Source organism: Lissotriton vulgaris, chromosome 9 (assembly GCF_964263255.1).
Source record: "Lissotriton vulgaris chromosome 9, aLisVul1.2, whole genome shotgun sequence".
Classification (NCBI taxonomy): Eukaryota; Metazoa; Chordata; class Amphibia; order Caudata; family Salamandridae; genus Lissotriton; species Lissotriton vulgaris.
This window is the reverse complement of record NC_141697.1, coordinates 287,348,946-287,365,125: the sequence shown is the minus strand read 5'-3', so window position 1 is coordinate 287,365,125 and position 16,180 is coordinate 287,348,946.

The window sequence follows — 16,180 nt, the reverse complement described above, 5'->3', positions numbered from 1 at the left end:
TTTAAAAGACGCGCTGGGGCCTCGAGCTTTCTCTCGTGGCCCCTCGCGCATCAAATCACTCCCACAATCTACCACACAACGGATCCCTATTGATACTCACCTCCCCGATTGTTGTTGTTCTCGCCACACCATCAAACTCTGTTGTATCCGCCAAAGTCTGTCGCTCTCTGTTCTTGATCATTGGGCTCTATTTTGGAGCTCTAGGTTTCTAGATTTTCTGGATTCTCCACCTGCTTCATGTGAGAACCATCCGACTCTGCTACCAACAGAGGGAGCCGAGTTTCTGCATTCTCGATCCGCTCTAGAACCTTGAATCAATGGTACTTTTTCACATCATGAAACGTAGGGGGAAGAGGAATCATTAGTGGGTCAATCATTTCAATTTCAATTCACTATGACTCTTAAGAATCACAGACTACCAAATAAGGTTAGTTGATGTATTACAAAGTTACAAAGCCAAAAATAACTGGATGCACAGGCACCTCAAAATGAAGGTGTAGAAATACATTGGAAATAATACAGAGTGTAATCTGCGGATGTACATAAGGCGGTGCAACATGCACAGAATAATTAGTTTGAGAATCAGGATACAAAAGATTACGGAGCAAACATCCAGGTTCCCCTGCATCGAACATTTGTGAGAATAAAGCATTAATCTGTCCCTACACCAGGACTAACGTGACATCCCTAAATAAGCATTTTTTGAGGCAAGATCAGTTAAGGTGGCAGCATGTGAAGCCTTCCTAAGGAGTCTCCTCAAATTAGTTGGGTCAAGCGGTGAACAACCTTTACAACGAAACTTTTACAACGCACTACCATTACAACGCGGTCATTACAACGCAAACCATTACAACGCATTGCGCTGGGGGGCGCTCAGGATAGGGAATAAGTTTAATTTTCTATCCAACACCTTCCCTAGTGTACACGGGGACTGGAGTTGGAATAGAAAATTAAACTTTTCACTATCCAGCACCTCTAAGCGCTATGCGTTGTAAAGGTATGCAATGTAAAAACTGCGTTGTAAAGGCAGGCGTTGTAATAGCCTGAATTGTAACGTCATACATCCGGTTCAAGCAGCATAAAGCTACTAAGACAGAGCTCGTTCTAAGATGCTCTCTCTCTCTCTCTCTCTGCAAGGCAGAAGCCCCAGTGCTCTTTCCCTAGTTAGGATACATCAATAGCACAGGTGGTGTCCCAGGATCCTTTGCGAGTCACGCTATCCAGTCACGCCACCTCCTCATAGGTACTTTTCTGTTGGGGCGGGATGCTGCCGAGCTTGGTGAGATAACCTTGATTCCCAGGCTCTTTCTGATGAGAAAGTACAACAGTTCTCCACTATCAGCATCAACGCTCAATGTATCCCCGTCTCTCCATGCCTAACTCCTAAAACTAAGATATTATTCTAGATAACAAGGATGATTATTCCACCTGCAATAGAAACATAGGGCCCGATTCACAGAATGAACTTAAGACATTTGGTATTCACAGAATGCACTTACTACTATCTGGTATTCACAGAATGCACTTACTACTTTCGGGATTCACAGAATGAATTTACTACTTTCGGGATTCACAGAATGAACTTACTACTTTTTGGGATTCACAGAATGAACTTACTACTTTTCGGGATTCACAGAAGAGACTTACGACTACTAACTTTACGTCCGCCGCCGGGCCGTAATTTCCGCCACAGGGCCGGATAGTACGGCACTTTGGCGGACTTTACCGCACACCTGCGCAAATTCCGATTACGGGCCGTAAGTTACGATTACGGGCCGTATATTACGATCACGGGCCGTAAATTACGATTACGGGCCGTAAATTACGATTGCGGGCCATTTGTCATGTTAGCCAAGAGGAAACACCTGGCCAAGGTCCACCCATCCCCCAACATGGACCAGCTGACACACAGCAGCCAATCCCAGCCAACAGCTCCATTTTGCCATGGTGTATGCTGCCACTGCCTACCATCCCCCACCACGCTCCAGCTGAAGCTAATTAACACTAATTGACCAGTACCACAAAACACATAAAAGCAGCACACAGTGAAGAAACAGGTTTGGACACAGAGAGACTGTTCCTACAATGCTTTCAGTGACAGTGAACATGGAGCAGAGACGGAAAAAAAATTTCACTGCAGAGGAGATCACCATGCTAGTGGAATACATTGTAAGGCACCACAATCGCCTACATGGGCTACCACCATATTGCACCAGTGGGGCACAGAAGCAAGAACTATGGCAGCAGATAGCCACTGCTGTCTCAGCCCTGGGGGTGGAGAGGCGAACCATACAGGACATTAAAAAAAAGTGGCAGGACGAAAAGCAGAGGGTCAAGGAAAAATATTCCACGATAGAACTGCGCAGAATCCTCCCTGCTGCATGCCCTGGACCCCGCATCCAGCTCACCCGACAGGAGGAGGACATCCTGACAACAATACACCCCCACTTGGTCCATGGGCTGCCTGTCAGTGACGTCCGCCACGTGGTACCAGGTAAGTGGAATGAAAAGAAAATGTGCATGAAGAGATTGTCTGTGTTACACTGTCATAGTGATCATGGAAATAGTCCTAAGTGCATATAAAAATATGGTTAGTCAGAGACTCATGTGTCACCCACTACGCAGCACCACAAGTCCCAGAATGCTTTGCATCAGAAAAGGCTAATACCCCCCCACCCAATTAAAAACATGTGCACAGTACTGATGCCATACATACACAACCCAGCTAATTCAATAACTGTACATATTGACAGAAAATGTGCAATGACAAATGGAAATTTAAAAGTAAGTTTAATAAATAAATAAGCTAAAGACAAACATTAGCAGGGAAGCGCCAGTACCAATGTGACATGTGACCAATTCAAGCCTTGCGCAAACACTGATGTGTCGTGTACATATGGTTGTGCACTGTGGTGCAGGGATAGACAGATGTGTGTTGAATCTGATGGTGTGTAGGGGGGGCTTTGCTGAAGTTGTGTCGGAAGAGCTTTGCAACTCCAACAATATCCATGTACTGCCCATACCTAACGTGCTGTGCCACTCCTGACATCTGCCTCAAGCAGGCGTATTGTTGCGTCACAGCAGCCTCTGATAGGTGATACTGTGAAATAATGTAGATCAGTGTATCCCAAACTGTGCTTCGCAGAACCCCAGGGGTCCGTAACACATTACCATGGGGTCCATAGGCATCATTTTTTAAAGCACAGAAATTTTCTTGTATAATTAGCAGCTTACCAGCAACAATAAACGTGTCAAGATAATGCCAGTGATCAATGTACCTGCTGGAGCATGAGGAGAATGTTGTTCTGTGGCAGCTGCAATGTAACAAATGTAGCACAGAGTAGAAATGTGCCTACTGCAAAGAAAGTATAAAATTCATCTTGAAAAGCAGTATTGTATGTACCTAGGATTGTGGTTACTGCTTTTGTCACAGAGATTCATTTGTTACTGTGCTCTTCATGAGTGACAATCATAATCTAGCAGAGGGACCTATAAACTGTCATCAAAGAGCTGCTTGCAAATTGCATAGTACCAGTTTGTAACTTAAACATCTCCCAGTTATTATTTATCCTGATGCTGCTAAGAAGAAATTATTGGGTAGAAAAACGTTTTGTATGCTAAAGTCAATGCTAGCCCCTGTGTCATGTTCTGAATACTGAGTTTGTGCTTTTCCAGACCAAGAACTCTTAAAACACTTCATATACACACATTTACATGTACGATTCTATGTCTCTATATGTGTGTGCTGGAAAGTGCTCTGACATTCTACATTGGTATGAAAGATGCTATAAAACAAATGAAATACATTTGACAGAGGGCCTATTACTTCTACATAAAACACTAAGGGCCAGATGTACGATCGGTTTTCAAATGCGCAAACGGGTTCGCTAACCCGTTTGCGCATTCAAAAACCTATGGGGCCATGTACATAGCCAATTTAGCAAGTTCAAATTTGTTTGCAACTCTCTAAATAGGTTTAGCAACTTGCGATTTGGAAGCAGCATTCCCTTCCAATTAGCGAGTCTCAAAAACATGTACAAATGTTTGTGGTCGCAAAACAGTCACAATTACCACCTACTTCAAGTAGATGGTAATGCATTTGCTAATGGGAAGGGGTCTCCGGGGGACCCCTTCCCCTTAGCAAAAGCAAGCAAAATAATATTTTAAGGGCAGGCAGTGGTCCCAGGGACCTCTGCCTGCCCTTAGCAAAATGTAAAGACAACTTTACAGTTACTTGATTGATTTTACAAAATGCATTGTAAACAGGCAGCATTTTCTTTTCTAAACTGCTATATTGAAAAGTTGGCCCCGACATGGTGGCCTGCAGAGCCCAGCAGGCCACCATACCTGGGAGGGCTGGCATTCCCAATGGGCTTGCAAATTGCGAGCGGCTCAATAATATAAATGAACCTCGCAATTAGCGACCCCATTGGGAATCCCAGACAGTGTCAAACACACTGTTGTACATTTCATTTAGTGACTCGCAAATTACCACTTGAAAAGTGTAGCAAATTGCGAGGCGCTACATTAAATAGTCGCACATCTTGACCCAAAATACTTAGTACTTTGAGTATTTGTTTTGTGTGCACACGTGTGTATTTTTCTCAAATTACTGTTAAAATGATTGAAATTTAACTCATACTAATTGCATGGGGGTCCTCGGCTTCCAGTGGTGACTCAATGGGGGTCCTCAGGAGTCAGAAGTGTGGGAACCACTGATGTAGATTACACCGACTCACTTGGATGCGGCATACTCCAAAGGAGTGCACACCCTGCCACCTCCAAGCTGACGTAGCGCAGGGCCTCACAACATGACGATTCACCATAGTAGCGTCACGGTGCAAATACTCCTAAATGTGTTGTCTGTTGTACACCACTGTTGTGTCACAGGAGTGATGCAACCACAGTGTAAATCTATTTTCCCCAGGGGCTTGTAAACCTGCCACTAAAGTCTCCAAACAGTACATCACCCTGTGCTGGCCTAAATCACAAAGCAGATGGTGAGAGTATCCTCTGATGTAAACATGTCCAACACCTATCCTGTTGTCCAATTTCCAATATGCCACGCCATTACATCCCCAACACACCACTGCTCCTACCTGCCCAGTCTGCGGCAGTTCCACGCAATACTGTTATCACACAGAAGATATGGGCAAATCCCCGAAACTTTACACTAGCACATTTCCATTTGTCTACTTTTCTCTCTTCTCACCCATTGACACATCCAGCCAGAGCACCGACAACTTCAGTAGCAGAGGTCACCGCATCGCATAGGAGGATTCGGCAACGTACCGATGAAGGCATGTCAACCACACTAACTGGTAAGTCAAAGGAGATGGTCAAAAAGCATACATGGTCAGTAGACAACAGAGGGACAAATAGTGCCCAGCTATGTAAGACAACCATTTATGCTACATTTGCTGCATGACAATTGGAGACGTCAATGGACATTCACCGTTTACATATGACATTTGTGAACAGCGAAATACAAATTATAACATGTCTTGCCTCATCATACCTTTGTAAATGTGGCACACAACATGTATTACATCAACAGACCCAGAACGGGGAAAGCAATCCTGTAATCGAGGGCCACAACAAGTCAGAAGGGTGTATACACCATATTGTAATAGTGTTTGTAGACATAATCAAGAAGTAGCATTTGCACCGATACGGAAATGAAGACCAAACGGGGAGATAGCAGTCTCTGTAGTATTGACAATGCATACACTGTCCAACTTCAAATCTTTCATACATACTTTGTTCAGCACAGTCCACAGAGCTGATCATGTACTGCGTACATTGGATGGATAAATTTCGGACTTCAACAAAACACGATAGTGGACTTTACCTCTGGAGTCGTAGGCATGTCATTGTGCTATAGGTAGCATCAAGGTAGTGGGCCCAATCTAAGTTATATGTGGGATCACACATTACATAATGTATGACACACTACTGCAACGGTGGTGACCATGACTGCTTGTGCCCGTCCTGTGCCAGGAATCCAATGCATCACATGTGGCAGCAGGAATGTAAAGTTGCCAAACAAACTTATCATTCTAGGTACAATGCCGTCCTCCCATAACCCCAGACGCCCACTGACTCCTGCTACTAGGTTGGACTTCACATCTGCCCAGGGACCACAGACTGATCCGGTGCTGGGCCATGGTAAGTCAAGCTTGCTGAATGCCTATGAACTGTGCCTTTCACCTCCACCATATGTGTTGTACAACACTGTTATCCTGCATCACAATATGCTCACATGGGGCATTTGAACACATGGCCGATCAGACCCTGGTGGCAAATGAGATGCTGACACAAAATGTATGCCAAGTGTGTGCACAATGGACATACAATAGAACAATGTGTCATGAGAAACCTCCACAACACAACAGGCTTGCAAGTCAATGATATGCTAAATACCTAGGAAAATTAACATGCACAAATCAATATGAAATTGGCATGGCTGAGGCACACACTGGTGCCAGTTGTGTACCTGTGAGATGGGTGTAGGGGCTGCTGAGGTGATTCTTCATGCAGTTACACCTGCAAAATCATTTTGCTGAAGAGCAACAGGATAATCCAGTGCAGGTGCGAAGATTCAAAGCTTCTCACCTCCTCTGCAATGTGTGATCAAATCCAAATGTTGACTTCTGCTTGCCTCCCTTCTACCATATCCACATGTATTGGTGAGTGTATGAAATATGAGGTTTGGATGTCTGCTGCACACACAAGACACTATCTGTTGTCATGTGAGTAGTACCATGATGTTGGAAATGGAGCATGGGAACAGAGAACACTCAAAGGATGGACATTAGTAATCTGCGTTCTCTCATTCAATAATGAGCTGTGTGACCTCATGGGTAGGGAAGCACATATGGGCAACATCAGGCCCCTGACAATTGCACATCTCACACATGAACTCCTTTCTGACTTCTCAACACACAACATTACACCCATGAAAATAGTCAGTCACAATGGTAAGGGTGAAATCAGTAACCTTCTCATACAAGTCTGTCAGTTGATGTGTCATCTAATTGATGTAAGTGCCGCATGGCTGTAAGGTTGCAAATGCTGCTTGTGAGCAGGTGCCCACTTGTTAAGTCAATGAGCTATGCATGCTGCACAGCGTCCTTGATTATCCACAAATGGCTAATGAGAATGTCATTTGTTCTCATAGCTACAATCTGTTGTACGAAAATATGGACATGTATTTCTCATCACAGGTGCTGACAGGATGAGACCACTGCAGCGCACACCATCCCGGGGGATGCATGACATCCTGGCTGCAGCTGTGAAACTGTCACGCACCTGTCCCTCAGATAAATTGGGCATGAGGAGTGTCAACAGCTCAGATTACAAAGCCATTACATAGATCAAGATCCCCTTCTACATGGAATCAACAGTTGTTGATTACTAAGTGAAATACAGACCAGGAGTGACACATATGCATGTCTGTCATTTGGTGAGGCAGATTGTTGATAATGTTGTTTCTACCCACTACAGCTATGTCTACAACTACTATGGTGAGACAGGTGCAGCAGGATAGACTAGGAGGGAACGCAAAGGGACAGAGAGTTGTGGCTGGAACTGGTGAGTTTGCTAGTATCATGTAGATCTCCGTGTAACACCTCAGGGCTATGGTGTGAGCGGCCATTTGTGGTGGTATCCAAACCAGATCACATGATCCTCATCTGCTGATGCAAGGTGCAGTAAATACAACCCTGGTGTTGCTGCACATGTAATACCTGGTCAATCACCAATACAGTTGCAACCTCTGTGTTTCAGATGATGCTGTTAAAGAGGCTGACAGACCGACAACCAGTAGTGGCAGACGGGAAATCCGAGGGGAGAATCCCCTGATCCTCCAGGCAGCAATGTCGGCTGCAACTCATGCCCGAGAGGAGGAGGATCAAGAGCAAGAGGACGTTGCCTTTGAGGAGGATGATGAGTACAATTTGTTAGACTCCGGGGATGACAATACTGACGTCCCCGCCTCACATCTTCTGACAAGCAACGCCCGTCTGCCTCCTCTCAGACTATCAATACCACGGCAAATATCAACACAGACACAGCTACCACACATCCACTCACAGACATCACTCACTCACAGCCCTCCCGTCCGGGACCGACATGGTGGTTCCCCTACCCACTCTTCCCTACGCAGTGAATCCCTGCCATTCTCTCCACCATCTGTGGGAAGTGCCAGCCCTGTTGTGGACCAGGTATCCCCTGGGAACCCTTCTCCTGCCCACAGACTTCTACCTGCCAGCCTCCCTGTTTTTGGACCTGCTCATCTCATCCCTGGCAGACACCAGCAGAGGGGGCCTGCACATGACTATGGTGGCCAGTGGGAGCAGGACTTCTTCCAACAGCAGGCAGATGTGAGGCAGGACATTCGGGCCATAGGGGCTACCCTGTCTGACATATCTGGGTTCCTGCAGGACATGGCCCAATTCCCTCAGGGGGTGGACAGGGTGGGCCAAGCTTTGGACAGGATGGATAGCACTTGGCAGGAAATGTCTAGAAATACAAGAGACCTGATATCCATCCAAAGGGAAGAGAGTGCAAGACACCATGCCTTGGCCATGAAGATGATGGAGGGCATGGTGAGAGTGGTCCAAAGTCTACCTTCACAGCCAACGCAGGGAGGGGGACAATCATGTCGGCCTGTAGGACAGCACATCCCCACACCTGTAACACAAACTGCACAGCACCACAGCCAAGGTACACAAACACACCCGCACCCTGAACAGTCACTCCCACCACCCCCACTACCTGCCCAACCACCACCAACCGCTGCACAGTCACTCCCACCACCCCCACTACCTGCCCAACCACCACCAACCGCTGCACAGTCACTCCCACCACCCCCACTACCTGCCCAACCACCACCAACCGCTGCACAGTCACTCCCACCACCCCCACTACCTGCCCAACCACCACCAACCGCTGCACAGTCACTCCCACCACCCCCACTACCTGCCCAACCACCACCAACCACTGCACAGTCACTCCCACCACCCCCACTACCTGCCCAAACACCACCAACCGCTGCACAGTCACTCCCACCACCCCCACTACCTGCCCAACCACCACCAACCACTGCACAGTCACTCCCACCACCCCCACTACCTGCCCAACCACCACCAACCACTGCACAGTCACTCCCACCACCCCCACTACCTGCCCAACCACCACCAACCTCTGCACAGTCACTTCAACCACCTCATCAACCAGCCCTTGTCCAGCCACAGACACCTAATGTGCAGACACCATTGGCACCTGCACCTCTTGATCAGCCTGGACAACACCCACAGACACGAAGGCGACAACCTCACCCCTCACCGCGTTCCTCCCCCCCACGATTGCGGCAACGCAAACATGACCGCCATTAAAATGGCTTATTTGTTTTGGGCTCCTTAGGAGTATTTTGACAATAAATATCTACTACTGTAATATTCTGTTGTGTAGTATGTCTCTTCTGACGATGTAGGCATGTGTGTGTGTGTGTGTGAGACAGGTACAAGTGTAACACATCATGGCAACACGTTGTAGTATGCATAGCATATGACTTACTAAATATGTGTCTATATTTGGCAATAGACATTCAAAATGAAGTCAAACTAGTCAGACAAAGTATAATACTGCAAAGTCATTTATGTAGGAACACAAAGAAACCGTCGGTTTGGAAGGGAGAAAGGAAAACAAATGATGATCTTAATGCAGAAGGAGAAGGGAACTTGGATTTGGGTGGGGCAAAACAAATATAATACGTCAGGTAGCGTCATGGGAACCAGTCTATTCACAAGGGGAGAAATAAATCATCGTCCAAAACAATGTCTCAGTCCAACAGTCAAGTGTCTTTCTGGTCATCATCCAGGAGCACAATGTCTAGCTCCTCAGGGTCAGATACATCCACACGTCTGGCTGATGCAGGAACAGGCACCACACGGGAACGTGACACACGAGGCGTATGGGGGGAACCAGTGTGGGCCAACGGACAGGGGGACACATTGACGGTGGTATGGGAAGGCACTTGGGAGATGAAAGAGGTAATGGCTGTGGTCAGGGACTGGAGTTGGATGCCGATGTTGTCCATAGATCGGACTAGGTCCACTCGCATCGAGCGTATCTCCAGACACACCTGTAGCAAGATGCGAGCGGACATGTCTGGTTGACCCTCGACCATCCAACTCAAGTCCCCTGGCACAGCCACAGGAGGAACAGCACCGGCACTGGGGGGGGGGACACAGAAGGGACGTGGTGCCTCCGGTCCGGAGCCGATGTGTTTGGCTTGGCGGCCAAGAGTAGGGAGACCGGTATCAGGGGATTGAGCAGGAGCCCCCGATGGCATGGGGGACTCTAGAGGTACGGTGGGGCAGATGGCAGGCCCAGATGGAATGTTGGCCTTCCCCGGGGACACCTCTTTGTGACCCACTGGTGATGTATGTGTGTGTGAGGGGCCATCCCCCACATCATGGTCCGAGGTGTCCGGTTCGTCACCCCCCCCTTCATTGTCCACAGCCTCCACCTGGGACATAGTACCGGTGTAGTGTTCGTCTTTATCCCGGGTGGGTGAAACCCTCTGGCCTGCAGATGTTGATGGCTCCTCCCCCCCCTCCTCCTCCTCCTCCTCCTCCTCCTCCTCCTCCCCTTCATCGCTAGTGGAAAGAGGGTTTAGCCGTCGCCGAACAGATGGTCTAATCCTCCGGACTTCTTCCTGCGGATCTCCTGTCTCATCAACCGTGCCTGCAGAAGTATAAGCAAACTCTTGATGTGGTGGTTGTTCCATGCATGACGCTACACATACATAGAATAGCCTAGGTCCAAATTTGTTTAACTCTAATCACACTGTACAGTTATCAGGGGGCGATTTACAACTTCTGGCGCATCTCCGCTAATCAGCAGAGGTGTGTCTGATGAGTTGTAACGCATCAGCCCACCCGTGCGTCACCCCTGTTGGACCACATGTACTAAGCGGCACACTGTGGCGCTTGGGTGGGCAGATGTGTGATGCATCCCCGGTGGAAGAGCCGAGCTTTGCTGTAGTGGCGTGGCAATTGCGGAGCCGCCTCCAGCAAGGCTCGGGGGTGCACGATCGCTAACATGCTGCGGCAATCCTAACACCTGCTTCAAGCAGGTGCGTAGATTTGACTTCGCTTGGCCCTAATAGTGACTGAGTGGTATCTTGTAGTTTCACTCAGCCACTTTTAGGATGCAATCCTGCACCGTATGCGTCACGTTGTAATAATCCAGCAGCATGGCGCTTTGTGTGCTCCGCCGCTGCATCACTAAAGTGACCCAATGGCGGTGCAAAGAGGCGCAAGTGCCTTGTTGATCTGCCCATCAGTCCTTATGGACTAAGTGGTGGTTGGGAGCACACTGCCTCACAGTCCCAGCACAGTTTGCCCCTTTGCATCCGGGTATATGCTGTGTACAGTACAAACTAACTCCTGATTCATCTGTGTTTGCTGGGAATGCTGCCAAGTTATTCTGAGGTCACAGTAACACTCACAGGAACACAGCAAAGCAAGATGATTTACTTTGCTCTCCATGAAACTGCAGCTCTCTACTGATGAAGCGCTCATTCCAGGAACACGTGTCTAGGGATATACAGCAAAGTCAGCAGCAATTTTGGTGTATCACTCCAGATTATTCCAAAGTCAGTTTGGAATGTGTACTGCATTTACCAGGATGCAAAGGGACAAACCGTGCTGGGACTGTGAGGCAGTGTGCTCCCAACACCCATTCTGTCCATGCACTTACATTACATGTATGCACACTGTCATATACTGATTTGAGTTTGACATGGACATCTCATGTGTATTAATGTGGCTTGCGCAACTAAATTATCCAAACCTCAACCTTGGCATTGTTGTGATCTGTGTGTCGTGTCACTGCTGCATGTACCAGTTCAACTACAAGACCACCAGAGGAGAACATGAAGAGTCCAGATATAAATGATATTGGCCATTGATATTGATTTGCAGCTATTTAACGTCTGGACAAGTGTCATCTGCATTGTAGCATTGTATGGGACAAGACAAATGTGGGTCACACATCCACGTGGGGTCTGGAGTACTCCTCTAGCTACATTGTGTGTCTAGCCTTTTGATGTCCCCACACATCTTCAGACAATCCAGTGCCACATAGTGACTTACTTGACTGACACGGTAGTGCAGTATCACCGCTGAACAGTGGTGGGCAGTTGTGTCAGCTATCTGTGCATGTGAAATGTCATACAGGCCACTGAGGGTCAGACGTCTGTCAGTGGTCACACCTTGCAGACCTATGAGAACTTGTGAGTGATGCAAGGATCTCAATATCTGTCTTGACTCCAAGGCACATGATGATCTGTCTCAATTGTAACACAACGCTACAGGTGCAATGCTAATCACAACATCCAATCCCCCATGGCCTGCCATGTGCAGACTGGACCGTCTCTGTACCATCGCTCATCCAATGCACACATCCGTTATGATGGACTTGGTACAATTGTAGTGGTGCTGGCAGAGCAGAATTCAATATGGATGCATGAGTGTGGCTCATTTACCCAGTTGTCATGAGAACATTACAACTCCCAAAGTGCACTCTGGCCTGTATAGTCCATATGCCACAGTGTGCCTATCAAAACTTGGTGACTGCTGCTTGGACATGGAATTGGCTAATGGAGGCATGGGACACACAATGGTACAGCACTGTTTCACTCACATCATACTCCCAGACTCATATTGCATATGATGAACTTACTAGGTCTATGCTGCTCGTGCTCCTCCAGCTGAGCATGGAGGGTTGGCCACGCTGCTCGCAGGACCCTCCTGTGCAGTGGTGAGAGGCGAGGACGATGTACATGGTGCTGGGTGGACAGGCCAGCCAGCTCCGTAGCCTTGTGACGGGCCCACCGCTTCAGGTCCTCCCAGCGCTTGCGGCACGTCCTAGCCCTCCTGGTGAACACTCCCACTGCACTGCAGCGCTCGGCGATGTTGGCCCATACCCTGCCCCGGGCTGCAGTGCTCAGCTGTTGCTCAGGGTCCCCATATAGCTGAGGGAATTTCTCCAGCACCCCCTCCACCAAGATGTCCAATTCCCTGTCTGAGAAAGGGGGGGCTCTCTCCTCATATTCCTCAGCCATTATGGGGAAATTGGTAAGATGAGAGCAGCAGGATGCCTGTGGATCTGATCAGTGAAAGGGGATGACTCTGAATGACCACAAAATGGCTGCCAAGTACTTCCTGTAAAGTATTTCCTGTCTCCCACTTGATGTATCACCTTGCCTGTATGCAATGATGTGGTCTAGTTTATTTTCGTAATTTACGGCCCGATTTCGTAGTTTCCGGTTCCGGAGCATCGTTTACGCGCACGCGCACTACGATACGCAACCGGAAACTACGGTTTGGCGCCGTAACTTGCGAAAATGACCCGGAACACATTATTTCATACAGGAAATGTTATACAGGTAGTGGGAGACAGGAAACACATCACAGGAAGTATTTTGCTGCCATTTTTTATTCATCCTGGGCCATCCACAATCAGTAAACAAATCCACTGCCATCCTGTTGTTCTGATGTAGGAAAAAGTGAAAGGACAATGCAGGTGTTATGCATGATTATGTAGCAAAAGGGGGAACAGTTAATTTCATGTCATTTATGCACTGACAGGGGGTAGGGGGCTGACAACATCCATCCGACTTTCCTATTCTCATACTTTGCATTATGGGACATGTAGTTCATATTGAGTACTCAGTATCAGAGTTGCATGACGTGTCATGTAACATTGGTGTGGAGAAGTGTGGATATGTCAGATACATATGGGGGCCGCTGTGTGCCCCAATTACGCCACAGTAGCGTAAGTTTATTGGCGCAGCAGCGCTACGCCAACTCCATGCTGTGGGGTATCTTCAACGTGACGCATCTGTGAAATGTGTCATATTGTATGGCCCTGCACCGCAGTTGTGCGTTCCTGCACAGGGGGGGGGGGAGGGGGCGGCCTTCCAGCACACATACGCCACCAAACAGTGGGAGCATGAAAAGTACAAAATTACACTGTCATTTTCGTAGCCATGCTGCGTCCCAACCCTGCACCTGCTTGTAGGAGACGTGAGAATTGATACTGCATGTTGGGCATCGGCTCGCCGCTTGCCTTGCTGGAGCTGCGTTGCGCTTGCGACCCAACTCCAGTGGTGCTTCACCTTTATGACAGCATAGGCTTCACACTTCTGTCTATACTTGGTCCACAGCGCACAGCTTTGTACATGCGGCACAGCCATGATGGCGCAAGGGATGTCTGCTGTGAGGCACAATTACTTGGCCATCCCTGCTGATATGCAGAGATGCAACTCTTATTGTAAATCTGACCCATGGTGCATGATTCTAACATGACATCATCACTCACATTCTGGGCCCATCATTTGTGGGGGAGTCAATTCTCTAGTGGTCTTAGGCCTGAGTATGCAAACTTTTGTGATTTGGTGACCCATCCTTATGAGGTCCAGGTATGTCTCTCAGGACATGTATTGTTTGTCATCAGCGTGAATAGTTTGTTTAAGGGATGTCCACTACGCTGATCGCTGACATGGGCACGTGACCTGAGGCACAATCCACCTTTTGACTTCTGTCAGCAGCTGTGATTTGCATGCAGTTAGTGTGGTTTGGAAAGTCGTCTCAGGGTGGGATTTATGGACACTGTTGTGTCTGTCCACATTTCATCATTGACAACAGACAGCAAACCACATGTTGTCCGTGGCACTACAGGTTGCTCATGCAAAATATGTGGCAACTAGCAGATCACGGACTTGCATGCCCTGACGTCGGTCATGTGCAATAGCCCGGGCTCCCACATTCAGAGCTAGTCGAGGGTCGAGAGGCATGTGTAAGCCATGCATTAGAGCAATGTTGTGCAAAACACAACAGGCTAGTATAATCTTGCACACAACTACTGGGGAGTACAGAAGCACACCCCCTGTACGGTCGAGACATCTGAATCACGACTTCAACAGACCAAAAGTGCGCTCGATGATGGCTCGAGTACGTATGTGTGCCCTATTGTACCTACGCTGAGGTACAGTGTTAGCACGCCTGTAAGGGGTGAGGAGATGTGGAGAGAGTGCATACCCAGCGTCACCTGAGGAGGGAAGAATGGGAAGTTGTTAACATTTCACTCTTTGACTTTGACAGGACATGATCTATACATTCATACATGCAGTGTCTGTTGGGCCATGTTTCTTATTGTACAATCGTTACTATTGGGGGGCATTCATATATTTACTTGACGCATATCACCCATTTTCAGTGCTTGGTACTTACCCAGTAGCCACATGTTACCAAATTCTCCAGCATCCATACGCCGAGCAAGAGGTGACATGCGGAATATGAAGCTGTCATGTGTACTGCCTGGGAACGCTGCATGCACATTGATGAACCTTCCACTGGCATCACAGACTGCTTGAACATTGATGGAATACCATCTGTGTCTGTTGCAGAAGATGTGTGCAATGTGGCGGGGTGGCTGAAGGGCCACATGGGTGCAATCTATTGCACCCAGCACACGTGGAAATTGTGCAAGGAGATAAAAATCTCTTGCTGCCTTTTGTCTCATGTCCAGTGTATATGGCATTTTGATGTAGTTGGGGGCTCTCTCAGTGATGCATCTCAGTACCTGATGCAGGCACCGCGACTGGCTCGCCTGGGAAATGCCCACATGGTCACTAGTGACCCTTTGGAAGGAGCCAGTAGCAAAGAAGTGGAGGGCAGAAAGGATCTTGAGGTATGCTGGTATAGCATGTGAGCAGCAGGTCACAGAGTCAGGTTCCTGCTCCCACTCACATACCATTTCCAGGATTACTTCAGGTGGGAAACGGTACCTGGCCCTTACATCCTGGCTGGACATTCCAAATAGGTTGATCCTCTGCCTGTAGATCCTCTGTGCTCTCCTCCTCCTCCTCCTCAAGTAGTTTTGCCGCATGGCAAGGGGTAGTGCTACAAACACGTTCAGTGACATCCTGAAAAGGGTTTTTTGTGTCTGCTCAGCATTCATACATGCTGCAGGGCTGGGATTGGCTGCTGTGTGTCAGCTGATCCATGTTGGGGGATGGGTGGACCTTGGCCAGGTGTTTCCTCTTGACTAACATGGCAAACGGTCCGAAATCGCAATTTACGGCCCGTAATCGCAATTTACGGCC